Source organism: Stegodyphus dumicola, chromosome 6 (genome assembly GCF_044657685.1).
Source record: "Stegodyphus dumicola isolate Sdum_Otavi_A_Nest chromosome 6, ASM4465768v1".
NCBI lineage: Eukaryota > Metazoa > Arthropoda > Arachnida > Araneae > Eresidae > Stegodyphus > Stegodyphus dumicola.
In genome coordinates, this window is record NC_140773.1 from 189,363,391 (window position 1) to 189,375,784 (window position 12,394).

At 32.0% G+C, this 12,394-nt stretch overlaps 1 protein-coding gene across 1 annotated transcript in view; it reads left to right on the plus strand.

Moving 5' to 3' along the window:
• The window catches only part of LOC118190346 (substance-P receptor-like), a 347,815-nt gene that overhangs the window by 36,500 nt on the left and 298,921 nt on the right, over positions 1-12,394 (plus strand). The gene's annotated exons all lie outside the window — the stretch shown is intronic.

The window sequence follows — 12,394 nt, forward strand, 5'->3', positions numbered from 1 at the left end:
AGGACAAACTTTGTTTCATCTCAGCGTATATTAAAAGAGGAAATTTATGAGTTGTCAATATAACTTTGGCTCGCTTGGGAACATAATTTAGTTTTCGTCTAAACTTCGCATCACCAGTTATTGTATCCTGGAATGATGTTTCATTTTATGACATCATATACATAGATGTTTATTATGAAGAATAAAATAGCAAGTTCATGTTGCGAAGAAATAATAAACGTATGAGATACATTTCATAGTAATAAATGACATCGTTGTTCTGCAAAATTGTGCTGAGTAGATGTATGTTTTCTGTAATTATTTATTTCTAAAATGGAACTTCAGTATATACATTTAGTGGTAAAATGGAACGTTTTTAAATCAAAATCCTCTACTCTGTTATTTGTAGAAGATTTTAATAATAAAATTAAATCTATTATTTTATGAACATTCAAAATTACTGAGCTGATGCCGAATTTTTTACGGTGTAGTAGACAAATTTTATGACCAAAATGCATAAAGTTATCAGAGCCATTATAATTTTATTCTATTAGTTTTATAAATACAGGCTAATTGAATTAGCTAAACATATTTAAGCACAACAGCTGTTTCACATTCTTGAATTAAAATTGTTACTGTTATATCTTATTTCTTCAGGCACACATGTTTCTACGAAGCAACATTTCTCCTTTTATATACTAAATCTCTAGGAATTTCATTTAATGAGGAAAGATAAAACTACTAGAAAAATATTAAAATGAGTTGCAACAAAAGAACAGTTTTCTAGATGTTGTGTTATTTGCTGGAGACTGGAGAAAGAACTGAAGAAATTCAATAAAAAAGGCTACCGTTTGCTTTTTAATACATGACAAAACTTCAGAAATTTATTCATGTTTTTCCATGCTCTTATTTACGTTTGACAGGATTATCCGGCACCGACAACCAACAGACAGACTTCGTTTGCGCAATTGTACTTCGATTTAGTTTTAGTTAAAATATGTATCGAAATTTAATAAGCTGCTAGGTAATGGTTGATATCGATTTGCCGTCAGCCTGGGGATCACTAGCAACCAATAGCATTAATAAGCATAAATAAGCTTTGACATGTTTGGTATAATCTGGTATGAGAAGCATATAATATTTGGTATAATAAATCTTAGCGAAGTCATTGCATAAAATGTATATCGTTGCATTATGCCATTGTCACCCACCCGCCTTAGCAAATGTTGCCAAATAGCCATGTAGCAAATGTTAAAATATAGTATTATAGAATCGGTACTTACTATCTAGGAATATGAGTTCTGTAAAATTACTTCTGATGTGGCTGTCTAGGGGCTAATAAACTAGTCCGATTTATGTAAAACTTGAATATTTAATGAAACATGAATAGTTGCTACAGACTACAAAAGGATTACATGTGTAGAAAGATGAATTTACATAAATTATATATACAGATGAAGAGAATCGACTGTCTTTTACATTTAAACATCTTTTAATCGCGTCATCGTCTTAATGGCGAAATCGTCTGACTTCTGTCATCGGAAAAGTAAAAGATTTATTCTCACAGCTTGTCGCGTCATCCGATTATAATGAACGATGCCATCCCACAAATGCTCGTCCATCCTGATGGAATGCGGCCTCGCATTCTCGTAGCACCACCATCTACATCTAGGGATCTGAAAAATAAAATTTAAAAAAAACAAAAAAAGATTTTGTTACTATTGAGGAAAAAGTCGTCTTAAATGGTTTATTTCAGCCATCTTCCCTTATCATCTTAACATCCTCAGAAATAACGGCGTTAGCTCTTCTTAAATGCTCTTTCAGTGTTCGTTCATCTTGAACAGTCTATCTGAATACATACATTTCACAAACACGTCTTCCTTTGATGTTGTCTGGAACAATTCGTCTGGATTCGTCTTTGTATTTACGTCTTCTCAAACATCGTCTGAATACGTCTTCTGAATGAGTCTTCTTAGATAACGTCTGGATACGTCTTCTGAATGCGTCGTAGATATCTTCAAGATCCGTCATTCGAATGCGTCTTCTCAAAATCATCTTCTTTAAGCCGTCTTCCTTCATACATTTCATCCTTAGACATCATCTTCAGTCTTCTTTAATTAGTTCACGTCTTTAAAATAATAGTCCATTAGTCAAATCGGGAGAAATTCGTCTAGTCGAGAAAAAGTCTAAATCAGGAATCATCAAAATCGTTATTTCATTATGAAAGATTTTCACTTTTCTTCCTGGATCTTCTGAATCTGCTTTTTCGCTTCTTTTTTCTCACCTTCTTTAATTTCTTTTGTTTCGTCTCTGCTTTCCATATCAGCGTCGTTGTAATCAGGTTTTCTGCCTGACTTCTGCTTTCCAATCTTCTCTTCTTCTTCTGTGGTCTCTGTAGTTTCTTCGTCTCCAGTGGCTTCTTTTGCTTCTCTATTCCAAGGTATTTTACTGAAATTGGTCTAGTAGAATTCGCATTTGATTCATCATCTTTAGCAAATAACTCTTCTTCGGGGAAATTCTTCTCTTCAGAATCTCCTTCTGCAGTGGCGTTTCTCCTCGTTGGCTTCAGAGCTAATTGCATTGTGCTTGAGTTTTCTTTTTGCACTAATTCATCTTCAATAATATCATTTTCATTTACGTCAGAATCTGAATCACTCAGGACGTTGTCAGAATTCACAATCAGGGAATCAATGCCACCTGCTTTGATTGTAGATGAAGTGTCCAGTTTGATCACATTCTGTACTGTAACAGGAACTATACTAACAGGATCAGTTTCTGGTTTTGGAAGTAAAACACCATAGTTAACAACTTTTCCATATCCTTCTTCAGAAGCATTTCCATTGCAATGAGCATTTTTATGCTCTTCAGAATAATTCTCAGATTTCTTGTTTTCTGCGATAACGCAAATATTTGATTTAAATAAAGAACCATCGATTTGGAATTCACCTTCAAATCTCTCTATAGGTTTGTTGCCAAATTCCGTTAACTGTAGCTCTGCCGACTTAAGTTCAGGAGAACCTATCTTCTTACGTTTATCTTCTCGGATTAACGTTACCTGACTACCAGTATCTATTAAAGCATCAATTTGCAAATTACCCAAATTAACAGTTTCATGCATTTCTTTCTGACAAGTCTGAGTTATTGGAGTAACAGATTTGGCATCTTGGATATTTTTAGATGATGGTTTCGAACAATCTACGGCTTTGTGTCCAAACAAATCACATTTAAAACACTTAAATCCTTTACTCTTATTGTTACAAAAATTCGACTTATGGCCTAAACTTCCACAATTATAACACCTTGGTTCTTTCATCTTACTAGGTACAGCGCGTGTTTTATTTTGTGTGTTAGTACTTGAATAACCCTTATTTTTCGTATCTGGAACGCGAATTTTTTCATAAATTTTTAATTTCTCTTTGAATTCAGAAATAGTTTTACACCTGTACAAAACAATTTCGTTACTACTCTGATCTGGTATCCCATTGATTACATAATCAAGAATTGATGAATCATCAACAGAACCGCGACTGGCTATTTCACGCATGGCAATTAAATATTCGGAAAGTGATTTACCAGGTTTTAAGTGCCGTTTCTGTAACAAATTATGAAGTTGTGCACTGTTTATTTTAGAACCAAATTCAGATAAAAGATTTTCGTTTAATTTGTCCCATGATATTATACCCTTCAAAGACTTAATAAATACTTTAGCAGAACCAGTAAGCAATTTTTTAGAAAACAGAATTTTCTGTAATTCCGATAACTTAAATAATTTAAAAGATTCTTCTAAATCACCAATGAAGGATTCAACTGGATATGTATCAGTGCCATTAAATTCAGAAACAGTTTCTAAGATATCACGAAAATGTAAGGAAATATTGCTATGCATTATAATGTTTTCATTCACTGAGTTATTTATGGGACGTGATTCTGACCGAACAGAATTAATATCATCATTTTTATCAGAATCATAAACACTTTCGTTTCAGATAACTCGTCTTCGTCATCACTTTCGGATTTTAAAAGCTTAAAATCACAAAGACTATTCAATATTAAATCACAGTTTTTATCAGGATTTGAATCATAATTAAGATGTAACAAATTACACACAGAAATAAAATCATTTGCAGTAAGAGTTTTAAGTAATTTTTGTTTTGTTTCTTCAATATTAAAATCAGATGGAAAACCGCAAAAGTTACGCAATCTAGCTCTATTTTTTCGATCACCCAAAGTTCCAAACACAATTTGATGTAAAAGTTTAATTGACTTAGTAGGCCCAGTCTTTAAAGAATTTGAAATTCTAGGAATAGAATTTAAGGTAGTCATCTTAATTCACAGTACTATTCTTAGAAGTAACAATGTGGAAATAATCGAAACAAAACTTACTTCTCTTTTTTTGTAATATTCATCATGCTTCTTCCTAGGCTCATCGCGGCCTGAGTGCCCAAATCTGTAGAATCGATACTTACTATCTAGGAATATGATTTCTGTAAACTTACTTCCGATGTGGCTGTCTAGGGGTTAATAAACTAGTCCGATTTATGTAAAACTTGAATATTTAATGAAACATGAATAGTTGCTACAGACTACAAAATGATTACATGTGTAGAAAGATGAATTTACATAGATGATATATACAGATGAAGAGAATCGACTGTCTTTTACATTTAAACATCTTTTAATCGCGTCATCGTCTTAATGGCGGAATCGTCTGACTTCTATCATCGGAAAAGTAAAAGATCGCGTCATCCGATTATAATGAACGAAGCCATCCCACATTATTGCAATTAAAAAGATGCGTTGCTAATGCCACGTGTTACGTATACCACTTTTAATGGATTTCATATTTTAAATGAAACGGAAATGTTTTATATCGTTAAGATATTTTATGTTGTTTAATTTTGTCGAAAATTATGAATGTTAGTTTTGATTCTGCGTATTTAAATAATCAGTAATACAGCAATCAGTTTTGTTGCTCATACAATCATTTTTGAAATAAAATGGGATAAAAAACCATGCATTAACATTACAATACATACTACGTATTACATGTACGGTAAGAATACCCAATTGCTTTGAATGTTTTAAATATCCCGTAGACATGGGAGCGGAATGGTCCCAATTTGAACGCAAATATATAAAACCCTGCTAGATTAGTTTTTCCTTGGGAAAATTTTGCAATTTATGCAAACGGCTGTTAAAAGAAAATATAAACCACGCGGACAGTTTTGTCCGTTTAGTTTAAGACCAAGTCTAAGGGCATAATGGAGCCAAACATGAAAAGGAAAATATATTCAAAGCTGGAGTCTCCTTACGCAAATAATATTTTTGGTTATTTTATCAAGTTTCGATGATTTCAGAACTGGATCATTCCCATCGTATACCACGATCTGCATAACGAAATACATTTTTACAACGTTGTTTCATTAGCATCGCTTTAGAGATGAGTGAGCTATGAAACACTGCAAATGAATTTCAAATAGACATGAGAATCCCAGGAAAGTAAGCAGATTTCTTGACATTTACTATTATAGCGACTCAAAGGATTAATGTTACTACGCATTTTTTACTTTTTTCTTTGTCCTGAATTTTTTGTCGAAACCATTTTTTTGTTACCTTGAATCATAATTTCTGCTTAACAGCAGAATTACTCCTTCTTTCTCTTTCAGCCTGACTAGACTTCTGTGTAGCAATGATAGATAGCATGCATGAATGGGTGACTATCATTGCAGTGAAAAGTGAGATTTTTAAAATGCGATTTTGTTGGTGACTTTCAGAGCACAAACAATATTCTAATTTTTTTAAACATTATGAAATGCAGATGAAGTTTACACTGTCCTACGCATGATTTTATATTTCAAAGTTTTATATTTGATGCTTTTGTATTTAAAATTTGCGATTTAAATACATATTAGATTGAACGAAAAATAGCTAGAATTATAATCACGTCTAGCAGATTAAACGCTACTAGAAATTATGAAACTATAATCTGAATTAGAACATATAATTTCAAATCAAACTGCTAGAAATAAAAAGCCATTTAATGATAAATTTTGACATTGCATAAAATACAAATATAAACTAAAGAGTACAAAATCAGAAAATTAAAACTTCACAATTCGCATTTCTTCGAATTTAAAATTTACTATAAATATTGCAAGAGTATGAATTCATTACAGTTCATAACAACAGTTACAGTCAACATTTAAACTTAGTTACAGTAGTTGCGATTAGTTATATTTTTCTTTTAAACCCATTTACATCAGACGATAACAAATATTTTATTACTAATTTAAATATCGTTATTTATGAAGAAGTTTTTTCAAATCTAATAGCTAGAAAAGGCAAAGCGGCATTGGGGGGGGGAATGTATGTCTAATCTTTAAAATGAGAGAAATGACTAAATGTACGTTATTAATCTATCAGTAAAACTGAGTATTTACTTAAAATTTTGACTATTAGTCAGAAAAAAATTATTTTTTCATAATATAAAAAAGTTAAAAATTATATAACTTTATCCAACTCAATCTATGCCATTTATATGTTGTACTATTGTACAGAGAAATTTACAACCAAAATCTTCTAATTCCTTCATGTTTTTCTACTTGAGAAATGTTCTTCCTTAGTTATTAATTAATATAACGTTTCAAGTTTACAGTTAATGAAAGATATACAAAACGTTCTGATCTGGCATTTAGTTTATAAGTATGTTTAATTTTCCCCAGTTCGGGTAAAAAAAAAAAGAAATATGCAGAAATAACATAAATAATAAAGAAATTATGTACTTATATATACGATGCTCAGGAAAATGGCAAAAAAGGATTTCATTTACCGAGTTCTTTCAACACAAGAAACTGCAGTATGGGGAAAGGGGAAAGGACCTCACAATCATTAGGGTTTGCAAATTATATTGCTATCAAGTTATCATTCTGTTTTAATTTTTTTTACTATTGATACTCATTAGATATTTTTGAGCTGCAGAGATTTGTAATATTTTTTTAACGAATAAATACTGTCAAAAAAAATCTGAAAGCGTTCAGATTTTATGTCATGCCCAAAAGGGGCGGTTTTTTTCACGGGAGATTCAAAACGGGATTTGAAAAGTGATACAGACGTTCAACGCAAGTCATTCGATGCGAAATACAGTTAGATACTGTAACATCTTTGCATCGCTACGCTACCAACATAATACCTGTAAAAAATGTAAAGAAACCTCGCGCATAAAATATCCGTTCATGAAGATGAACGCGATGTCAATGTTAATGGAACGCTTTGAAATGTTAATGGAATGCTTTTTTTCATATTGCGAGAAACATACATTCATTGATGCAGATTCTTCATTATTTAATTTCATTAAATATAATGCAAAGTTCTAATATTTGGTAGCAACAATTTTAAAAGTGATTCAGATTTTTATAGTGAACCAAAGCAAAATGCCAAAACGAAACCCTTCTGGGCAAACTGCCAGTTTGGGATAGTAACAGGTAAGTGGAGAAAAATCCTTCACATTCTTCTTACAAACAGAATAAAGAAATTAAAAATAAAAATTTACGAGGTAAAGTTTATTTATGTATTTGTGCAGAGTAAAAGCATCATTAAAATGAAGCGAAGCGAAAGGAATATAGTATTTCGAATCTCGAGAATACGTCCTTGAAGTCTGTAATCGAATTTTAAATGCAAAATCAATACACTAGCATTAATGGTTCAATTTTGTTTAAAATATCTGATGGAAAAAAGCGGCAGTTTGGAAACATTACAGAGACTTTTGATTAAATATTAAATCTATAAAAACAAAAAGTTATCCAAAATGAATTCAATGATAATGAGTTTTCTTATCAATGTTAAATCGATCATATATTTCTAATAGCTTAATTTTTTCTCTAATCAAATATTGATAAATAATTAACTGTTTCCCAACGCAGGAGTCCACCTGATTTATGAAACTAGGATACCCCTGTGGAACTTTAAATTATCAGAAGATGGCGTTAAACTGAGAAACAGTTAAAAATAATTCATGTAAGAAAACATTCTTCGTCCTCCTTAATTTCTAAAAAAAATACCTATCAAGTCATGCCAACGAAAACTTAAAATAGTACTGAAAGAAAGAAAATACCATTAATAATACAAAAATCACTATCATTAGCAGAAAGCCCTTTTAAATACACAATAATAAAGGTGAAGTCCTCCCGCCAATGAGAAATTAAAGACAGTTTAAGTCCTGCTATAAAATTTAACCAAACGTTAATACATCGCTGACCATTAAAATTGCTACACAAAAAGGCGGCATACAAGAAACACCAAATTTGCGTGAAAGGTACTACATGCTAGGATATGCAAATAATTATCATTCCAGCAGCAAAGCCTGTGCACAAAGAATGTACGGATAACGACTTCTGAATTGTATATAAATGAGAAGATTGTACAGAGGCTTTATCATTTGAAAATAGCATTTGAACATTGGTTGTTTTCATTAAAAGCGAATATGCAATCGATGAATTCAGGAAGCCCATACTGAACGTCATGCTGGATTTCAGCGGCCCGGTCGACTAACTACCGATGGGACAGATTTGGGTTCTCTTGGCTCTGTGGGATCCTAAAATAACAGCACTTACCCTGAGTTACGAACTTGGCAAATTAAATATCGGTGAATCATTTCGATGTCGTTTAATGATGTTCGCAAAAGTAAAAACATCAATGTCCAAACAAGCCTTGGAGGAGAACAAACATTGACAGCTTGTATTCATCATCATCATACGCCCCCAGTACGTGGTTAGCTTGTATGGGGTGCTATCGGTAAGACGTTCCAATCATCTCTTGTTCGCATAGGCGGAAATGTGGATAGCCGTCGTTACATTCTGACGTTTTAAGACCCGTTACTCTGCCCTGTCTTCGAGATGTGGGCGCTGTAGTCTTTAAATAAGGTAATTACATGACTGCATGTTGCCCATACTCTCTTCACCTTCCTCAATACAGAGGGTATTAGATTGTTGCCATCGTCAGCACATTCTCCAGATCTCTCGCTCAGTGAGACTTTCATGAGTTGCAGAGATACTGACACGCCTCTATTCGCCAGCCATTACGATTTATGAACTCTGGCATAGAGCTGAAGCCGCGCAGAATGGAGTACCCTTGTATGTCACCCAAGCTCAGTTCGATTCGATACTCAAATGGATTACAGACGTTGTTACTGCCAGAGGTGACAGCACTGTGTACTGAATTCTAAACCCTTTGTACCCAACAGTACATGCAAAGTTAATTATGCCCTCCGCCCATTATACTGCATATGTACAATAAATAAGGTTATATTATTATTAGCAATGAAATAATGTTAACAATGTTAATTTGGTATTTCTATCTAAAAAAATAATAAATTAACATTTTTTGTTTTAATAATTAATTTCCTTTTTATTAGCATTGTCTCAATTGTTAATCTATTAATTTCACGAAAAATAATTTTATAAAAAGAAATGTAGAATTTGTTCTAAAGTTGTATAATTGCATTGCTTATGAGAAAGCTTTAAAATGTGATAATAATCATTTGAAACGTATACTAGCACGCTTTTTTATTGGACTGTCTTTGTAAGCAATAAAAATAACTTGAAACTTGCATAATCTTTCCTAATTAAAATCCAATTTTTCTACAGTTATTTAATAAAATAAATATGAATAAGTATTGCCAATTTTCTGGCCTTGGTGCTATAGAAAATCCTCATCAAATTTCCTTCATTAGTCTAAAATTAGTATAGTTTAAATCATCATAAAGCAAAATGACATAAACCCAGAAGGTTACAGATTCCCGTGTAAACTTTCATCTGAATCATAATCACCTAAAATCAGCGAAATGTTTACAATCACCAATGTTATCTGTCATAAAATGTATAACAACTTAAAATAATGGTTTAAATAAAAAACATGGAAAATGAGTCATTAATTGTTGAAAAACATTTCAGAAGCGGAAGAAATTATTAGTAAGTTAACTTCTTCGTGTTTATGTTTACAATATTAATATGATATCCGCTGTTTGAAGAAAAATCTGTTAAATTTTTGTAGATAAAGTATAAGTAATAATAGGAGAAATATTTTAGATTATTAAAGACAGGATAAATAATCATTTTCAAATGAAAACCGCGGTTAAAATAAATTTGTTATTTTTTCCTTAACCATAATGCACAATAATTTCAAACCTCAAAATGAGAAATAGAAGATGTCCGTTACGTCCAAACTCACTGGGATCGTATATCCGAATAAATAAAAAAATCGGACCGCTAGGTTTTTTTTTCTGTAAACAAAAGGTATTTTTATAAGGAAATAAAATATCTTTTATATTTCCATTTATCGTGTGTTTAAAATAATATAATAATAATCTTAAAAAGAGAAAAATATTTACATCCATTCAGAAAAACACAAAAGCAAAATACGAAATATATCTAACAAATCTCTCTTGACAAAACTGAATAAAGAAATCATTTATAATTTTCTTAAACACGCAGTTAATTTTTATTTCAATTAAAGTGAAATAATGAAATTAATTTTTTTCTTTATGTGGGCCCTTAACATAAACGTATGTTTTTGTTTATATTAAATTAAAAGAAGGCGAAATTTAATTCCCTGAATTAAAATTCATACCTTATTTCTATTTAATCAATTTAAATTCAAATTACTTTAATCAATATTTGTACTGCTGGATTTCAATTTATCATATTTCTTATAGTTGCAAAAAGCGCAGTTGCGTTGAGATAGCTTCTCCGCAAAGCGGCGTTAGGTTTGCCAGAACTGGCAGGGAAAGGCAAGGTTGCCAGATTTGGAGCAAAATCGCCCATCGGACGATATTTGGTGATAAAATTAATGATATAATATAGACGGAGCGAAAACATTCTAGAACGCATTCTCAGCGATTTTCCTCGGCAAAGTTCTCGAAGGTAGGTTAAAGCTATATATATATATGTACCATGCCTGTACGTAGAGAAAGTAGAATAGTGTAGTATTATCTTGTGTTCAGAAATTACTAGTCAACGACTACTAGGCACTTGAGATCAAAGATTAGCTTGAGAGCGGTCGACCTAGTCGGGAGCTGCACTTTAGGCCTTTGCCGTATTTTCTCAGTTATAGCTTGAAGGCTGTGCTGTGATTGTTTCAGCGTGTTTATCGTGGTTTTTCGACGACTATGAACGTGTCTTTGGGACTATCCTGTGTAATACTTGGCGAATAAATTGTGTTTTCATTCTTCATCAAGTGTTGCCCACCAGCGGCCGAGCGGTAAAGCCGCTGAACACTGGTAGTTCGATCTGAGGTTCGAATCCCGCGAATGGGCTGGCTGCATTGGTGTTTCGTGGTTTTCCCCATGTGTAACATGTATACGAGCCAGTTTCTCTTAGAAAGTCCTGCACGAAGGCATCCCTCCCCTTAGGCAAATAGCCCTTGCGGCTTTGCTGTAATTAAATAACCTAACCTAATCTTCATCAAGTGTTATCGTTAATTACTCCAAATCCAGGAACTTGTAGAACGCAGCATTATTTAACTAAGAATTTTAAGACCTTATTTTTACCTAAATAAAAGTTAAAAATTGTATTCGTTTTAAAACTTGAATGGTTACTTACATTGGCTATTAAGATGAATGGTTTTTATTTTATTTGTTGCATGCAGCTTTCTGAAGCGTAATTAAGGTTGAGAGTTTAATAATATTTGAAGAACATAGTTCCTCTTTTCTTCTGATTATTTTTCTCTGAGGCAAAAGACAAATCATAGCGAAAAGACAGAAGGAGTAGCCAGTCTTTTATAATATAACAAGATAATTTTGAATTTTTTGCGATTGAAATTTATGCACTGCAAACTAAATTTCTTTAAATTCTGCAACAAGATAAAATACTAAATTCCCTTCTTGAGCATGAACGTTCAAAGCATTATAGCTATTTTTGGATGGACATTTTTATTTTAAGAGATATGTGTATCAGGGGCAGGTGGAATGACTAACTTTATCCCGCAAACTTTTAAGTAATTATAAATCTAATTTCGAATTATGCACCAAACGTTTCTTTCTTCCAAAATCTAATTCAGAATAAGAATCACATTATTTTTTCTTCGTTGCATTACATTTATAATAAATCTGTGCAATTTCATAATTTATTGGAACTTTTATAACGGCACGAAAAAATGAGAAGATGCCATTTTTAATGTCCAATATATTTGATTCAAGATTGCATTCATGTCATTAATAAATAATTGCTTTGTTTAAATTGCAGCATTGTGGTACTTTTCTGGCGTATTTCCATTTCATAAAAGACTTTCTTAGCATAAATTAAATAGTTTGCCATTTGCATATTCACAAGTGAGCTTTCCTGAAAAGTAATAATTTCTGAAGTATATGCCAAAGGTATCATGAACAAATTTCTGCAATTTAAACTTATTATTTGGTAGCACA